Source organism: Prionailurus bengalensis, chromosome A1 (genome assembly GCF_016509475.1).
Source record: "Prionailurus bengalensis isolate Pbe53 chromosome A1, Fcat_Pben_1.1_paternal_pri, whole genome shotgun sequence".
Classification (NCBI taxonomy): domain Eukaryota; kingdom Metazoa; phylum Chordata; class Mammalia; order Carnivora; family Felidae; genus Prionailurus; species Prionailurus bengalensis.
Window position 1 is genome coordinate 22,019,026 of NC_057343.1, and position 19,818 is coordinate 22,038,843.

Sequence of the window (19,818 nt, forward strand, 5' to 3'; positions counted from 1 at the left end):
GGGATAAATGTGACTAAAAATAAAAAATGATTTAAAACCGTATGAAGATCAAAATCACCATTGAAGTTTGTGGTGTTCTGTTAATCAATGAAATGATTGAATGCCTGAGTCATGAGGATGACCGTTAACTACAAAAAATGCTTGTGAGATAAAACATGTGGGACATTCAGATTATTTCATTTAAAGAGAAAATGTTTCTTTTTAAAAGGAAATATTTGAAGTATTATATATTTAGCCTTTTTTAAAAGAAATTGAAAAACTATAATTTTGCCTTTACTATGACTTCTCCCTTTGTAATAATCTCATTTGTTTTTGCTGTTTAAAGTATAATTTTTGTGGGGGCACCTGGGTGGCTCAGTCGGTTGAGCACCCAACTTCAGCTCAGGTCACGATCCCACGGTTTGTGAGTTCGAGCCCTGTGTCAGGCTCTTTGCTGATGGCTCAGAGCCTGGAGCCTGCTTCGGATTCTGTGTCTCCCTCTCTCTCTGTCCCTCCCCCACTTGGGCTCTGTCTCTGTCTCTCAAAAATAAATAAATGTAAAAAAATAAAAATAAATAAAAAACTATAATTTTTGTGCAGATAAGCCATAATTCTATGTCAAATTCTGTTCTTTTAAGCTCTTAGCACTCATTTCTCATAGAGTTTTGGACAGCTAGATCTACTCAACTTGTATGCAACTCAACATCTTTTATGTTTCCTATCTTGATTAAGGGTGTAGTTATCTTCTGAGTGGATCAGATTTAAAACTTCAAATTCTTGGGGCACCTGGGTGGCTCAGTCAGTTAAGTGTCCGACTTTGGCTCAGGTCATGATCTCACAGTTTGTGGGTTCAAGCCCCACGTCGGGCTCTGTGCTGACAGCTCAGAGCCTAGAGCCTGCTTTGGATTCTGTGTCTCCTCTGTCTCTGTCCCCCCCGCCCCCCACATAAACATTAAAAAAATAAATAAATAAAACTTCAAATTCTTCCCTCTCCCCTTTGCCCAACTCTACAATCTGTAGCTTCAACCTCCAAAATCACTTTCCTCTTTTTTCTACTTTCATTGCCACTGCCTACCATAGGTCTTCTTTTTCTTAACATTTTATATGCCACTGTATTTTTGACAAAGCCTTCACTTCTCAACTTGGAATTTGTATTAGTTAAGATGTATGTTTGTGACATTCTATATGTATGTACTGTGACAACCTAAAAAATAATTGTGGCCCCCAAGTTTTTTAATAAAGTTATTTTATTTTAAAAAATTACAAATTTCTTTCATATCTAAAAAGATGAGCTAATTAGGTTGCTTTGCTGCAAAAAATTGTGGGGAGTCTCCAAGATCCTTCTGACCTGTTGCTCTGCCACTTCATCCTTCAGCTCCATCTTGTGGATCAAGATGGCTGCTTCACTTCCTGCCATTTTTATGCCACATGCTTAGGTTAAAAGGCTGAAAGGTATAATGGTAGGAAACACAGAATATTTGCACATGGGGGTTGGAATAGGATTTTATCCTCTAATTTTTAAAAAGCTATATTGTCACAAATTTTTAAGTAACAAATTCAGTGAGAATGTCATGAACTTTTGATGATTCTGTTTGGTTCCTACAATTAGATTTGGGAGGAATAAGGTGTGTAGCTTGTGATCCTCAACTATCACTTGCAGACTTGGGGACTACTTTATACTTTCCTTTTCTCTGTAAAAACGGTTCTCACTGCCTTCAATTAACCTTTGAAAGCAATGGATGCCTAGCTCAACTTCCTCTTTGGAATATAGACAGGTTTAATTTAGTCACAACCTCTTCTTGCCCTGTACTCAAAGTCTTCATTTAAGCATGTTTTATATTACCTTGTTTCTCACACGCTGTGACAAACAAAATAATTCCTTGGAAAGCAAGACTTGTTCCTGAGTCATGAACAAGTTTGCATGCAGTTGGTATTGGATGCATGTTTGCTCATTTGAAGTATATTTCATATTTCAAATAGGATAAAAAATTGGATGGGAAGGTCCATGGTGGGCCTAGCTTGCTTTACATGTAAAGTAGAATCTATACCTTTGGAGGATGTACTGGTCTCTTACAAATCAACAAATAAGAACATCAATACCCTGACAAAAGGAGCAAAGGACATGAACTCATGATCACAAAATAACAAGCACAGATGGCTTACGTGAAAAATATTTAACTTGTAATTAGGGAAATAAATCTTTACATAAGCAATTTGTAGGGCACCTGGGTGGCTCAGTTAAGTGTCCGACTCTTGGTTTCTGCTCAGGTCATGATCTTGCAGTTTGAGTTCGAACCCCATATCTGGCTATGTGCTGACAGTGCAGAGTCTGGTTGGGAGTCTCTCTCTCCCTCTCTCTCTGCCCCTCCCCTACTCACCCTCTCTCTCAAATAAACAAACTTTAAAAAAATTTAACAAGCAGTTTGTCAGAACGCATTGAGACAAAACTATATATACTCTGACCCTTTGTAAGGAAACTTCTATGGAAATGGAGATGGGGTCAAAGCTTTACAAACACAGTGTAACTGTATTTGGGAATAACTGGAGGTAAGGAATAACTAATGGTAGAAGAATGGTTTTATAAATTATTACACATTCATCATGGTAGACTATATTTCAGCTTGTTAAAAGTATTTTCAAAAGGTGTTTAATGATACAGGGTACTTAATGATGTTGGAGAAAGGTCACCATTTTGTGTTAAGTGAGAAAAGTATAGAATAGTAATTGAGGAAATGAAATGAGATACCACTATGCAGCCTATATAGAATGGCCAAAAAAAAAAAAAAAAAAAAAAAGGAAGGAAGGAAAAAAAATAGCAAGTGCTGGCAAGGATGCAAGGCAACAGGATTCAAATCTTGCTGGTGGGACTGCAAATACCAGTCATTTGGAAGACAGTTTGGCAGTTTTTAGAAAATCAAACATGCCTTTATTATGAGACCTGGCAATCTCACTTCTAGGTTGAAGTCATCTCATTTCTGAGTTCTTTTTATTTCTGATTTGTTGGGTTCTTTCAAGGGTGTCATCTTTTCCTTAATGTAATGTTATATGGCTCATTTTTATGTTTTTTTTTTCTTATAACAGTATGTATTTATAGCATAGTCAGTTTCCCTGTGTATTTATGTTATCCTGCACTAGGAAGAGGTTTGTTTCTGTATTACATTGCAAGGATGTACTACTGCAGTTTTAAAAAACCCATTCCCCAATTAAGAGACATCTGGGTTATTTCCAGTGTTTAGTGATTACAAATACAACTGTTATAAATATCTGCAGAGAAGTGATTTTAGGTTTCATTTCACTTTTCTTGAGAAAAGCATAGAAGAGTCCTTGGGGAAATGCAAATTAAAATCATAATGAGACGCCATTACATATTCCATATAATGGCTAAAAACTAAAATGCACACATTTTCTCTAAGTATTTGTATGTACAGATACTCAAAATGTATAAAACATGAAAAGTTACCAATAACACCAAAAATATCAGATGTATTAGTTATATGGGCTCAAGTTAATGAAAAAGGTTTTCGGATTTGTGTATACAAAAGGTAGAGCTATACAAGTTATTAATAATAAAGGGAATTAATAAATGAAGAATTTAAAAAACAATAATCAAGGGAAGACCAAAGATACATCAGATAAATGCAAATTTTAAAACAGGGTTTTCATCTTGGTATCAGACAAGGCAGGATTTAATTCAAAAAGCATTAAAATAAAGGATATTGTCCAAGTTAAGGGCTACATTCACAATTAAGATTTTTTTTAAAATGCCTATTTATCAAATAATACATCAACAGCTTTTATGAAGTATGAACTATAAGGGATGTGAGGAGAATTAGAAATCTGCTAATAGAGGACTTTCACACACCTTTCTAGTACCACTAAGTATATTGTAGGGTAAATCTCCTAGATTTATATCAAAGTTTGAGTCCACTAATGGAGAATACATCTTTTCAAGTGCACAGGAGACAGTTTAAAAAAATATGCTATATTAGACCACAAAGAAAACCTCAGTCCCCCCCCGCCCCAAAAAGTCAAACTTTTGATCACATGCAATAGAACTGGAAGATAACTTTTAAAATAAAAAATAACACATGACTAAAGGTGTCTGTAGGACTATGGTAACTTTCTAAATCCAGATCTCACCATACATTCTTTAAAAACCATACAGATCTATAAAGAGAGCAAATAAAACCACCACCATTCTTGCCTAACTAATTTCAAATTATGGGTATGTACGGAAGTAAATGCTGAAATGCAGCAGAGTGAGCTCTGGCACCCATGCTGAAGTGGCAAATGAGGTTGACACTGCTGAGAACAGGAAAAGGAAGCAAGATCTAGAATCAGTAGAATGCAGATAAAATAACTCCAGAAAGTGAAAGCCCTACCCTAAGGAAGGAAATACTAACAAATTTGAGACCTGTTAGATAAAAGGAAGGGACTTGAAAGCTCATGGGACCAAAGAGGCAGTCTGAGAAAGGTATTGCTTTTGAGATAAGAGGAGAGTTGGAAGGGACACTATATACGTGGAGACCTGGTGGTAAGAGTAAGAAAAGATAGTAGAAATTAGGGATCTTGATGAAAAAGAAGATACATCAACCACTCTCACCCAAAAAGGAATCATTGATTTAAAAAACTGTACTTTATCAAACCAACAGAAGGTGCTGTTGAACTAGAAAATCTAGTAATCTTTCTAAATCCCTCACTCCTGTCTATATGCTATTGTTAATCTGGTTTAGGAAAATTAGAACATTTCAAAATGAAAAGATACTGGCACATAACATCCATATAAAGTTATTATAAGTAGAAAACATAAATTTTGAGTCAGAATATTTCAGCTGATGAAAAGTCTCTCCCAAAATATTCAACTATAAGAGCTAAAGAAAACCATAGCACAATACTCCTACCTGAATTAAATATCCACGGATAAGCATTTGCAGAGATAAAGTTCAAATACAAATTCAGAATCCCAAAACAAATGGACAAAAAGAGGAAGATGTGAAAAGTGAACTTTGCTGATGTGAAATTTGCTGAACTGAGGAAATAAAATGAAGAAAAATCATCTTTTAAAATGAAGCTAAAGTCCAAGATACCTAAGGGAGAATAGAGTTCCTGAATGTAAGAGGTATTGAGGAAAGACTTGAAGATAGCCAGAAGAAGGAAAATTAAATGAAGAAAGAGAAAGAGCAAATGATACAGACAATATGTAAAAATTAGAGTTCTTAGGAAGAGGAGAGCAATAGCAGAACTAATATTTAAATTTCAATCCATGAAAACATTCTGGAATGAACAGAAGACTCAAATTGAAAAGGCTCATTGTGTACTGAAAAAATTGATCTAGAATGGTCAACTCCAAGGCATATCCTAGTAAAACTATTGGACATTCAAGTAGTGAAAAATTCCTCTCGGCTTCCAGGTAGACAGAAGACATTAGGAACAAATTTCTCAAGAGCAACATACAAAGCAGAACAGGCACAGATTGTTAAAGTCTATGAAATTGTAAGTCGGGGATTTTATAACTATGACTCCATCCCAGAAAAAGTGAAAACCATGATAAATTCCATACACTAAAAAAAGTTACATGATGAAAAGTATCATAAGCAACGTAAAAAGACCAGTGACAAGGTAGGAAGAAATAACTGAATTTACATCACAAAGAGCTGATCTCCTAGCTAATCTCTTCTAATAACCTAGAAGTCAGAGCAAATGACTGGCAACCCAATAGAAAATTGGGCCGAAGATACGAGAGGTCACAGAAAAAGAAATGCATCTGACAAACACACAAAAGATATTTAACTTCAGTCATACTAAGAGAAATATAAATAAAAGCTATACTAAGGGGTGCCTGGGTGGCTTAGTTGGTTAAGCGTCTGACTCTTGATTTCAACTCAGGTCATGATCTCATGCTCAAGCCCCAGGTCTGGGTCCTCTCCGAGCTTGGATCCTGCTTAAGGTTCTCTCTCTCCCTCTCTCTCTGCCCCTCCCCTGCTCGTGTGTCTCCCCCCCCCCCCCAAAGCTATACTAAAAATTATAGCTACACTGAAGCCTTTCTCACCAAAATCCAAAGTTATATAATATGTTCTGTGGATTGTGGGGAAACAGGCACTTTGATGAATTGCTGGTAGGGATACAAAAGCACAAATCTTGGGAGGGAATTTGGCAGTATCCAACCCGTGTGTATAATATACATATAGTATATGTATACTAAATTACACGTGCATTTACTTTTTGACCCGGGCACCTAACTTCTAGGAATCTGTTCTAAAGACACAGTGACATAACATATAAACTGGCATTTGTATGAAGTTACTCACAGCAGCATTACTTGTATTAGCAAAAGATTAGAAACAACCAAAATGCCTGTTAATAGGGGACTAGGTAACTAAAGTACATTCAATAGTGGAATAATCTCCATTCCCCTTCCAAGTTGCTGTTTTCTCCAGAAGTCATAAAAGAGAGTGTAGAAAGTCTACATGTACCAACATTGAATGATCTGCAGAATATATTATGAAGTAGAAAAAACCCCAAAGGCATGAAACAATATATAATCTATAGGTAGAAGGAGGGAATGTGAAAGGTGCCAACAGCGGACGAGAGATTTCTCTGTTACTTATTTATATAGTTTTGACCTTTGAATCATGTATGTTTACATATTCAAAAATTAAATTAAAAAAGTAGAACTGAAGGCACCTGGATGGGTCAGTTGGTAAGTGTCTGACTTCAGCTAAGGTCATGATTTCATGGCTTGTGAGCGAGCCCTGAGTCCGGTTCTGTGCTATCAGCTCAGAGCCTGGAGTCTGGTTTGGATTCTGTCTCCCTCTCTCTGCCCCTCCCCCCCCATCTCTCTGTCTCTCTCTCTCTGTCTCTCAAAAATAAACATTAAGAAAAAAAGAAGAACTAAAAGAAAAATTTAAGAAGGAATGGAAATAAATTTACATAACTGTATAGCATTTTGGTGTCATAACCATACAAGAAAAGGAACAATTTCTAGTGATTTTAGGACCTAGATTTAGCATTATTATTGTTATATTGTTATTTTTAAAGTATTTTATGTATATTATTGGGCAAAATAGATGTAAAATATTGATCATTGTTGAACAAAACCACAGAAGTTCGTTAAGGCTATAAATTAAGAAAATGTAGTCTCAAAATTTCTTTGACAGATTGAGCAAAATGGAAGCGAAATACAAAAAAAACACAGGACAGCTACATAACAGAGTACATGTTATATGACACTGTATATATATCAGACACTATATATATATCATTTGACTCTTGCATATACCTATGGAGAATCATGATATTTTATCCCTAAAAGGTTCAGAGAGGTTACGTAATTTGCTTCAGATTAGACAGTTACAGAGTGGGAGGTTGAGATTTAAACCCAGATCAATGTGATTCCAAAGCCTGTGCTTTTTCTACTACATTATTGCAGGATTTCAAATATTGAGAAGAAAGAACATCAGGAGCTAAATGTTCTATTTAAACCAGTAGTTGCTGCTCAGAAAATACATTAATATGCAGACCCTAAGTCAGTGGTTTATATGTTCTTCATGCAAGAGCAATGCACTAAAGGAGAGAAGTGTAAGTTTTCTCTTATTTCTGATGGGGAAATGTAAACACACTTACACATATATCCTTATATTGATGTCGAAGATAAAAATTTTGTGAAAGTTGCCATCAATGACTGAAATTAATAAAAGATGCAAACTAAAAAAAAGTGTGGGAAGTAGGAAAGAAAAACTCTAGTAGGCATGGATTTTCATGATGCTGTTAAAAGCAAAAAACCCTTCAAAGCTTCTTTTTGTGATATTTAAAAGCTCTTTTAAGCTTTGCACAGCCTTTTTATAAAAATTGGCCTCTAGGGGCAACTGGGTGACTCACTCAGTTAAGCGTCTGACTCTTGATTTTGGCTCAGGTCATGATCTCGTGGTCGTGAGATTGAGACCAGTGTCAGTCTCTGTGCTGGACCCTGCAGGCATGGAGCCTGCTTAGGATTTCTCTCTCTCCTTTTTGTCTGCCCCTCCCCCCACTTGTATGCACATGTGTGCATTCTCTCTCAAAATAAATAAATAAAAACATTTCTAAAAACTGGCCTTTGAGATACTAGCTTAAGTAAGTTATGTTTCCTGTGGAAGATGAGGGCTAATGGATATATTTTGGGGGTGCTAGGGCTCCCCTTCTCTAAGCCACCCCCTCATACCACTACTGGTTTCCCCTAATGATAAAATATTTTCACTTAGTTCAATGCTACTTTCTAAAAGTTCTGGCACTTGAAGTAATTGGGGTAGAGGGATTTTCCTGTTTTAATTGGTTTATCTATATATGATTATGGTGGAAATTTAATTTGTAATTCTATATACCTGATAACAGTAAGAAAATATATTGGATTTGCTAAAAAAGTTTAAAAATTAATTTTGAAGCTTTTCTTTTTGTCAGAAGCTGTGTTGATCAGTGACTTTGGTGAAGACAGAAAGTTGAAACCGATTTGCAGATGATATACAACTTCTAAGGTAAGCTAATATAATGACTCAGTCAAGAGTATAAATGTTCTTCACATACTTGAAGATTACAGTAACACACTAAAATAAAACTATACAGGAATATATATATATATACACACATATATATATATAATATTCTAATTTAAATTTTACAAAGCAATTACAGAAATATTAAATAGATTTCCCTTTCTGGCAGCATGATAGACAAGAGTTCTTGAATTCGGCCCCCCCCACCAAAGATGAAAAACACTAGATTTAATATTTAAAAAACCTTCATTATGAGTGGATGAACCTATAAGAAAATAAGGGAAACTTTTTGTGGCTTGAAACAGAAGAAGTACATCCTGTGAGGTAAGCAAGTGCTGAAGTCACTGAATACTTTGGGGATATGCATGGATTCCTGTTAGTATAGAAAGTTGTGTATGGTGAGGGATGGGGACAGGGAAAAATTCCTTGGGTTCTGTAGAGTGTAGGGGGCCTGATCAGACACCATCTTGGAGAGGCATAGAGCTCTGGGTGGAGTTAAAATCTCTCCTACTGGGGCACCTGGCCGGCTCAGTTGGTAGAGCATGCAACTCTTGATCTTAGGGTTGTGAGTTCAAGCCCCACGGTGGGTGTAGAGATTACTAAAATAAAATAAATAAACTTTGAAAAAATAAAATCAAATCTCTCCTACTACTTCCTGGTTACCGGCTCACATTCACTTGGATTTGAGGCCTTAATTTATAGTATTTTCATGGTCCCCAAATACTTATTTTCACAGTCTCCCACAAATGGAGAATTTTAATTTGAAATGGACCTTGGTCTCTAACACTTTTCAGTACCTGACAGAAACAACTAAAAATCTTCCACAGAGGGAGTTATAAATGTTCTTGACAAACATTTGTTTGTGAGAGTATCATTATTAAAATTCTAACAAATAAGCTGTTACACATTTTTTTTTTTAAGTTTAGTTTTGAGACAGAGAGAGACAGAGCATGAATGGGGGAGGGGCAGAGAGAGAGGGAGACACAGAATCGGAAGCAGGCTCCAGGCTCTGAGCCATCAGCCCAGAGCCCGACATGGGGCTCCAACTCATGGACTGCGAGATCGTGACCTGAGCTGAAGTTGGACGCCCAACTGACTGAGCCACCCACGCGCCCCAGTCTTACACATTTTTTAAAATCACAAAACATGAAGGGAGAAAATCAAAATTCCATGAGCAAAGAGCAGAAACCACAAACAACCAAAACAAATCTACACAGGTTTTTCCTATTAGGAATATCCAAGGGGCACTTGGGTGACTCAGTCAGTTAAACATCTGACTCTTGATTTTCACTCAGGTCATGATTTCACAGTCATGAGAAACTGAACATGGAGCTTGCTTAAGATTCTGTCTTGGGCGCCTGGGTAGCTCTGTCGGTTAAGCATCCGACCTCGGCTCAGGTCATGATCTCACCATTCGTGAGTTTGAGCCCCATGTCAGGCTCTGTGCTGACAGCTCAGAGCCTGGAGCCTGCCTCAGATTCTGTGTCTCCCTCTCTCTCTGCTCCTGCGCCACTCATTCTCTGTCTGTCTGTCTCTCAAAAATAAACATTTAAAAAATTTTTTTAAAGATTCTCTCTCCCCCTCTGCCTCTCTTGCATGTGCGTGCTCCCTCAAAAAAGAAATACCCAATACATAAAATAAATATTTAATATTTAATACATAAAGGAGGGATGCTAAAACATAAAGAGTAATAGAATTAAAAAAATTTTTTTTAATGTTTATTTTTGAAGGAGAGAGAGACAGCATGAGTGGGGGAGGGACAGAGAGAGAAGGAGACACAGAATCCGAAGCGGGCTCCGGCACAGAGCCTGATGCGGGGCTCAAACTCACGAACTGTGAGATCATGACCTGGGCCGAAGTTGGACGCTTAACCGACTGAGCCACCCAGGTGCCCTAAAGAGTAACAGAATTTAAAAGTGACCAGGCATGTTAAAATAAGAGCCAATTAGAATATCTGAAATGAAGGGCACCTGGGTGGTTCAATCGGTTAGGCTCCTGACTCTTTAAAAAAAATTTTTTTATGTTTATTTTTGAGACAGGGAGAGATAGAGCATGAGCAGAGGAGGGTAGAGACACACACACACACACACACACACACACACACAATCCGAAGAAGGCTCCAGGGGATTGAACTCACAAGCTCTGAGATCATGACCTGAGCTGAAGTTGGACACCCAACCAACTGAGCCACCCAGGTGCCCAGGTGCCCGATTCTTGTTTTCAGCTCAGGCCATGACTCACGGTTCGTGGGCTTATGCCCCACGTTGGGCTCTGTGCTGACAATGCAGAGCCTGCTTGGGATTCTCTGTCTCCCTCTGTCTCTCTGCCCCCTCCACTGCTCACTCTCAAAATAAATAAACTTAAAAGAATATCAGAAATGAACAGTATAATAACATAATTTAAAGATTAAATGGTACGGTAAATCAGCATATGAGGCACAGTTAGAAAGAAACTGCATGGAAGACCATACACAGAGAAAAAAGTTATAGAAAACGAAAGATTGTAAGGTGATCTAATCAAAAGTTCCAGAAAGAAAACATGAAAGGTTACAAGGAACATTAAAAATATTCTTTTTATCCCTGTTTTATCAACAGAAACAGAATTAATTTGGGTAGGAAAAATTTGTCAAAATGATTTTTTTAATGAAATATCCAAGGCTCTCTTTCCCCTTAATTGAATCAAGGATGTTGCTATCTTAGAAATACCATTTGCATCTAATTTGCTAAGTAGCTGAGAAAGAAAGTACATTTTAAGATATAAGACAAAATAGACACTGGGCCACCTGCTCCCCATAGGTCTCGGCTCCCAGAGCTGGGCCAGACCTTGTGGCCATGGGGCTTCTCTCTCCTTTCTCCCCAGCAGACACCAGTGACTTGAGAGCACTTTCCAAAACTTCCCCTGTCTCTCAGTGTGAAATGGAACCTCTGACACTCAGGTGTGGCATCAACAAAGTCAAATATAGCAGCTCCAGTCAGAAATAACAGGAATACCTCTGTACTCTTCTTAACACAGGAAAAGACAAAAGAAAGAGAGAGGAGATGTGTTCATAAGAACAGACCCATGTGCTATGAAGAAAGAAAAGTATGCCAGAGAAATGAGGGAAATGATTGGCATTTAAGTTATTTTTCCTCTCCTTTACTGGAGAACCTGATTGGCTTTCAGTCATTCCTCAACTACAAAGAATTCTCACAAGTGTCTCAAAGAAGCTTCTAGAAACCCAGAGGAGTCCAAACCGTTAGATTTCTGCTAGCATTTGTTGCTAGAAATGCTAGCTGGTTTGTGGTACTAAGAGGATCATGAAAGAATAGGATAGTTAACAGGGTGTGGAGCCAAGGCAGACTAACATCAAGCAATGCTCTAAAGGAGGCGGCTATAACTAAGGGAATTATTGAGTGATAACTATTATAAATGGAAAATGAAAAAAACAATATTTGTTAGACAATATCAGCACCATTCAGTCCTGCCAGTCACCCAGCAAAAACATTCAGCCCACTTAGCAGTTGTGTGATATCACAGGCTAAATTCCGTGTATTTGCTATGAAAAGAAAAAAGACAAAATATATCCAAAATATGAAGAGTTGTGAGGATATCATTTTATAAGAATGTATGATTAGCAATATTGAGCAGATATGAACCTAGAATTAATGAACAACAATGAAAATAAAAAGTCTAAATAAAGAACTTTGTGGGAGGCAAAGAATTCCTTTTTTGTTGTCAGAGGAATGGTTATTAAAAATAACTTTTAAACCAGTATTTATGTCAAAATTCTTGATGATTCTTGATTGTGGGAGTTAGCCAGAAATGAATTAAAACTATTCATAAACTCATTTATTCAGAAAATCTCTTTTGTGGTGCACATATCTTCACAAAATAAGCTCTTCTGGTGAGATGTTTTTAAGTATAAAAGATCAAAATTACAGTAATTTTGAAATCACAATTAACCAAATGTTGTTTCAAACGTAATGCTGTACCAAACCAAATAGCGGGTATTAGTAAAAATGCGGTAGGATTTGAACCCCGCTGATACCACTGACAAGTTGGCATCTAAGTCAAGCTTGCTATTTATTTATTTATTTATTTATTTATTTATTTATTTACTTACTTACTTACTTACTTATTTAGAGAGGATGCATACAAACGAGGAGCAGAGAGAGAGAGTCCCACGGGGGGGGGGGGCAGAGAGCCAGGGAGAGAGAGAGAGAGGGAGAGAGAGGGAGGGAGGGAGGAAGGGAGGGAGAGAGAGGGAGGGAGGGAGGGAGGGAGAGAGAGAGAGAGAGAGCGAGCTAGTGAGAAGCGGGGCTCACTGGGGGGGGGGGGCTCGTGCTGTCACCGAAAGTGGGACTGGAGCTCACAGAGGTGGACTCCGACTGGTGCTCAGCCAATGTGGAGCTTGAACTCACCAACTGTGAGATCATGACCTGACCTGAGCCGAAGTCAGATGCTTAACAACTGAGTCTACCCAGGCGCCCTAAGTCAAGATTTTAACTTTCAGTTTCAATTTCCTTATCTGAATCTGCTATAGTAAAACCATTCACTTTATATTTCTTATCTTTAAAGTGGAGCTACTAGAATCATATTTCCTTTATGTTCTTTTCAAGGCTTTTATAGAGAACATATATATGAACACTCTTTGATATTATAAAATGCTATATAAATAATGATGAGTGTTAAATATTTAGAGGTTGTTTAAATTTGTATCCACTTAAAAACAACTTTGCAAATACTTTGAGGTAAGCCATTTAATTTCTGGAATTTAGGAATATAAACTCAAAAAGTATAGTTGTAATCACTAATTTATGTATCTTTATTGTGCTTTTTACTTAACTTTTGTGGCAGACTATTGATGGTCTATCCAAAGTCATACCAAACCTCATATTTTCATGCCTTCTTCCCGTGATTGAAGCTGCAAATGTCAGATGCTCATTTTTTCTAGGCTCCTTTGCTCTCAGGGGTAGTCATTTTAGCCTTTTCAGACCAGTGATTTGTAGAATTTTTTTGGAAGATATCCTGAATGTATTTTTCCTCCTACATTTTTGATTCTGTATTGAAATGGAGAAACCGTCAATCTTTCAGTAGTTGGCATAAGAATGGCTTTTGTAGAAAACACTGGATTTGTTTGGAAGAAATGCCTTGATAATTCATTTGTGATGAATGTTGAGTCCACAAGGGGCTTAACAACTGTCAGAAGATGATTGTTAAATTGCCTTAAGTGTGTCCTGTCAATTGGAAGTGACTGTTTTGTTGGTGTCTAGGATGAGTTATGTATATAGATTTGGAAGTAGACCCTGGGACGGAAATAATGAAAATAAAAATTTGAAGGGCACAGGGAAAATCCAGCAAGAAGGGAATAAGAACTCTGGAGAGATATTAGATGGGACTTTCTATATGAAATACTGTGTGTTATGTAACAGTGACTCTAACCCTGACCCCACAAATAAAAACTTCTGAAAATCAGGAAATCCTTGGTGTACCTGGATATGGGGCCAAAACATGTTTGACCAAGTGTGCGGAGAACAGCTAATATCTGGGTTTCCTCTACCATCGAGAGGATCTCTCTAAATGCCTATTTATCTTCACTTTTTCCCTTACCACTGGCTTTTTTTCTCATTAGGGTATTTCAGTTTTACCTCTCTACAGGTTTCTTCCTGACAACAAATGTATGCACCTAAAAAACCAACAACCTTCCCTGCTCACCAATATCATGACTTGAACTAAAGTCAGAAGCTTAACTGACTGAGCCACCCAGGCGCCCCCTCCCTATGTTTCCCTCTTAGCCATGTTTTTTTTTTTCTCTCTCTCTCTTTCCTAGCTCTCTTTCCCTTTTCCTTTTATTTCTTCTTTCATTCCAGTCTTCAGGTTTTTGCTAAAACATTTCCCCTTGCTGGAAATATCTCCCCCCTCCTTTTTATTTTTTTTAAGTTTATTTCTTTATTTTGAGAGAGAAAGTGTGAGCTGGGGAGGGGCAGAGGGAAGAAGAATCTCAAGCAGGCCCTGAGCTGACAATGGGGCTTGAACTCTCAAAACTGAGATCATGACCTGAGCTGAAATCAAGAGTCACACGCTCAATGGACTGAGGCACCCAGGCGCCTGCCTCCTTTCTATCTTACTATCCAAATCCTAGTAATTTTTCAAAGTGCCTCTAAATTCCCATTTCTTGCATTAACTCTTTACCTTTTCTCACTAGGTATGATCTATATTTTATCCTATGATTCTTGGTCCCTTGATTATTTCCTCTTCCTTTTACATTTTCTTTAGTCTTTATATTTTGGTGCAATTATTTCATACAGATGACTATGTTTCGCCACCCCCTTCCCCCCAAATTGTAAGCTCCTTGAAGGCAGGTCCTTTGTCACAGACTTCTTTTGAATTCTTTAGAGAACTTGGTACTACAGTAGGCTTATAAAAATACCAATAAAGAGTTGTTAAATTTAATCAAGTAGTGGAGGATTAGGCTATAATGTGTAGTTAGTTTGAAAACCAGTTGTGTGTCTAAGTCCTTAGACTTACTGATAACATTGTATTGAAAATGTGACAACTTTTGGGGCGCCTGGGTGGCTTGGTCGGTTAAGCGTCCGACTTCGGCTCAGGTCATGATCTCACGGTCTGTGAGTTCGAGCCCCGCGTCGGGCTCTGTGCTGACAGCTCAGAGCCTGGAGCCTGTTTCAGATTCTGTGTCTCCCTCTCTCTCTGCTCCTCCCCTGTTCATGCTCTGTCTCTGTCTCAAAAATAAATAAACGTTAAAAAAATTAAAAAAATAAAAAGAAAAAGAAAATGTGACAACTTTTGTTTGTGTTTATCAGCTATGAAAAGCCAAGATCTTTATTTAGGAAAAAAAGTTTATTACTATTAGATGATCATTTTATAGCTTCTTTCAAAGGACAACTAGCACCATGAGTTTTTAATCCTAATTCATGCTTACATTATCCCTGAACAAATTTAAAAAACATTATAAGCGGACACCTGGGTGGCTCAGTTGGTTAAGCGTCCTACTCTTGATTTCAGCTCAGGTCCTGATCTCACAGTTGTAAGATCAAGCCCTGCATCAAGCCTGTTTAAGATTCTCTTGCTCTCCCTCTACCACTCATGTGTCACTTGTTCTCTCTCTCAAAAAAAAAAAAAAAAAAATTATAAAATAGGAAAGGTAAAAAAGGAAACAGCATCAACCTGACTGTCTGCATATGGAGAAATGGTTAAATAAATTGTGGTGCACGAATATTAAGAAATGCCATGTAGGGATGCCTGGATGGCTCAGCCCATTGAACATCCAGCTTCAGCTCAGGTCATGATCTCACAGTTCATGAATTCAAGCCCCACATTGGGCTCTCTGCTGTCAGCACAGGGCCCACTTCGAATCTTCTGTCCCCTTCTCTCTCTGCCCCTCCCCTGCTTGTTCTTTCTCTCTTAAAATAAATAAATAAACCTAAAAAAAATATCATGTAGCTTCTTGAAAGGAATGAAGTCTTTTTACTAAATCTGACATGTAAAGAAACCAGGATCTACTATTAAGAAACAAAAATAACTTACAAAGCAGAATATATGGTATGATACCATTTTTTTAAAACTGTATATATACTTAAACAGATTATGTCTGGGAAAAAAATCAAAGAACAGAACTAAACTGTTAACAGTGGTTAACTTTGTAGAGTGGAATTAGAGAAAAGGAAGACAGGAGATCTTCAAGCAATAGAGAAGCATGTAAAATAAAAAGGTTTTTTTTCTACAGGGAGCATTTATTTTGAAATCGAAATGCAAAATGAAAGATACATTTTAAAAGAGTCAATAAAGAAAGAAAAGTACACTAGTTTGTTTCGTAAAACAAGATGCAATTTTGTGTTTGCATTTCTTAACCATATTCTTCTTTTATAGTTATTAATAGATTATAATAATTTTTCCTACTCTAAATCATGTTTTATAAGTCTTCAGTTATGGTAATGGAATCCAACTAGAATTACTGAACTAATTCTATAGATATTTTCCTGTTCCAGTACATTACCTGAATATGTTTTACCACAAATGCTGTGTTTGTTTGCAATAAATGGCCATGTTTGAATCTGAAAATTAAATGTCTTGTTCAAGATTTTCTGTTACTTTACCCAGGCTACTTCTTTCTTTGTCTTTTCTGTGTTCTTTTTGGAGCCTGTTTTTCTTCTTGTGAGCACCAGCTCACAAATTGTACTTTGAAAGATTTGTAACAGTAATAATGTGATTTTCCAACGTAACATTTTTGTGTAGTTCTGATTTCAGTAATTTGTAGAAAAGTGAGTTTGTAAAAGTTTGGAAAATTGGGAGATGATATGCCTTATAAAAAGAGAATGTGTGTCAGTTCTCAATTGGATGGGAGTTGTTCTCTTATGGTAAAGGTATATTGTGTTTTTAACTAATTCAAATAAGAACTTTTCACAGAAGTACCAACTATGGAAAAAAATAGATCAGCAAAGAAGGGCAGGAAGATATGAGAATTATTACCATTTAACTGGTTATAGCGCTAAGCCCATTTTTATTGCTTATGATGCTAGTTATCTATTGTATCTTAGGATTTCATCAATTCTTTCTTACCTCATCCTTTGTTATTCCCTAAATTGGGAAATTGGAAGAAAATCATAGCATGTATTTCACTTAGTGTGGTTATATTTTTTGGAAAGAAGAGGACTTGTAACTATTAAACTTAGAGTTTGGTGTACATGAATTATAACCTTTAGCTTTTATTCTTACTAGATATGTTTTTTTATAAGATCAATTTTTACTCTGCTCAAAGGCACATTCTATTATTCCACCTCATTCTCTTCAGATGAACTTGAGTCCTTTTCTGAGAAAATTAAAGTAAATGTGTGCTCCCTAACTTCATTCCTCTTTACCATGACAGTTTCTTTATTCAAACGTTATCTTTCCTTCCTATTTTAGAAAAATATGTGTCATTCTTCTTGGATATTAAACTTTTCACTTACATTTTTGATCCTTTCTTTCATTGTGAGCTCAAGAATTTCATCCCATTGACTGTCCCCCTCCTCTCCTGCATCTTCCTCATATCTGTCCCACTCAATCTACTGAGAATTCAAAGTAAGAAAAAAAAAAAGGCAAACAAAACCCCCTTTCTTTAGACCTTCAAGTTCTCCTTCCATTCTTCACCAAACACCTGGAAACAGTATTATGTGCTTGTGCCTTCAATCCTTAACCTCATATATTCCTGATTTTGTCCTTGACTGTTGTGTGTCAGGCACTACTAAGACTTCTGCCTCTCATCCAGTCTTCTAGGCAGGGTAGTTGGGCCATGCTACCTGGATCAGATGACCAGTTTCCCTGGAAGACTGTCCTCTGCCTGCTTTATGCTGCAGTATGCTATGGTGGTCCCAGCCTGGCTTTGATGTCTCTATCAGCCTATGTCTTTAGGATTTTAGGGGAATATGAATGCTCTATAGCATCGTACTGTTGAATGCTTCACATTTTTGAAGTTCTCTTCTTTTTTTTTATTATATGTTTATTTTTCATAGTGATTTTAACTTATAAAAGAAAAATATTCACTGTTTTAATTTTTATATGTTTTATTTTTTATATTTGAGAGAGAGAGAGAGAGAGAGAGAGAGAGAGTCAGAGCATGAGTAGGGGAAGGGCAGAGAGAGACAGAAGCAAAATCTGAAGTATGTTCCAGGCTCCAATCTGTTAGCACAGAGCCCTACATGGGGCTTGAACTCACAAGCAGCGAGATCATGACCTGAGCTAAAGTCGGACGTTTAACCGACTAAGCCACCCAGGTGCCCCCAAGTATGCCCTGTTTTAAAAAGCAAGTTTTAAAAAGCAAGTTCAAGGCTTCCAGTCCAGAAAAGATGATATAAAATCCATTTCTCCATATTAAGTACAGCTATACCCCTGGAAATAACATAAGAGGCAAATAAGAATTATGAAAGACAAAAAAAAAAATTTTTTTTGATGGGGCGCCTGGGTGGCGCAGTCGGTTAAGCGTCCGACTTCAGCCAGGTCACGATCTCGCAGTCTGTGAGTTCGAGCCCCGCGTCGGGCTCTGGGCTGATGGCTCGGAGCCTGGAGCCTGTTTGCGATTCTGTGTCTCCCTCTCTCTCTGCCCCTCGCCCATTCATGCTCTGTCTCTCTCTGTCCCAAAAATAAATAAACGTTGAAAAAAAAATTAAAAAAAAATTTTTTGAAATTTAATGAGGGAAACAGTATGATTAGAAAGTACAGTATAGTACTTTCTATACTGTTCTTCCTGGGGCTGGAAGAACAGTATAGTGGCAGGATGGCTTGTGACCATCCTGCCCCACCTCCACTTAACAGAAAAAGATATTTTATACCTAGCATTGTACTTTTTGTATCTTTACATGTAGGTGCTTCCTAAAGTTTTTTGTTTTTTGTTTTTTGTTTAAAGTAGGCTTTGCACCCAGCGCAGAGCCCAATGTGGGGCTTGAACCCTGAGATCAAGACCTGAGCTGATATCAGGAGTCGGATGCTTAACCAGCAGGGCCACCCAGGCGCCCCAGTGTTCTCTAAAGTTTTGTTTTTGTTTTTGGCTCTTTTTTTCTTGTACTCCATTGGCAGAATGAGTGACTCTCAGGTGTATTGCTCTGGTTCTGTTTTCTCTCCCAAGTTCTATTTCTGTATGTTCAAGTGCCCACAGGCATATATCCAGAAGTCTTGCTGGCACTTTAAACTTTTACATATCAAGCATTGGTTATTTTGTAAAAAAAATTTTCCTCCTCTGATCCTTATTTCTTTTGAGATATTACCAGCCTATTCTTTCAGGTAGAAAACAAGGAAACTCATTGTTATCTTGAGTGTTTTCTTAATTACCATTTGACATTTATTCAGTTGCCAAGTCTATTTCCTCTGATACTCACATAGTCCTCTCATTCCCCTGCTGAGTAACCTTCCCTGTCATTTAATTTCATCACCTACTGTTTCTCTTCTCTGCCCTTTTGGTTCTTATACACCACCAAATTCATAATCGTGACATAGAGTTTTGATCACATTATGGTTGCCTTTTGTCCAGAAATTAACAGTTGAACTCATTACCCTACTCTTAAAGCTTCTCCATAATTTGGCTCAAACTTGTTTCTTCATTTTATTACTGTCATTCACGTATCATTTGCTTCTGATAAACTAACTTCTTTGTTATTTACATTTTGCACTTCCTAAACCAAATCATACCCATCATTCAAGACTGAGTTCCAGGGCTACCGTCTCTGTGAAACATTCTCTGATTCCTCAAGATATACATATTTTTTTGTTCTTCTGAATTTTTATGGTATTTCATTGGTCTTTTCCTTTGTGATTCATAACTTTTTGCCTTACACTGTATTTTTGG

The 19,818-nt window shown here is 37.2% G+C and overlaps 1 protein-coding gene across 7 annotated transcripts in view; it reads left to right on the forward strand.

Moving 5' to 3' along the window:
- The window catches only part of CAB39L (calcium binding protein 39 like), a 128,569-nt gene that overhangs the window by 2,809 nt on the left and 105,942 nt on the right, over nt 1-19,818 (forward strand). For 4 of the 7 annotated variants that reach the window (XM_043578689.1, XM_043578671.1, XM_043578725.1 and 1 more), the window contains exons 2-3: nt 7,409-7,557; nt 8,413-8,486. The gene's annotated coding sequence lies outside the window, so the exon portion shown is untranslated. The remainder of the gene's footprint in view (nt 1-7,408; nt 7,558-8,412; nt 8,487-19,818) is intronic. The other 3 variants (XM_043578716.1, XM_043578706.1, XM_043578697.1) reach the window with 2 other exon arrangements.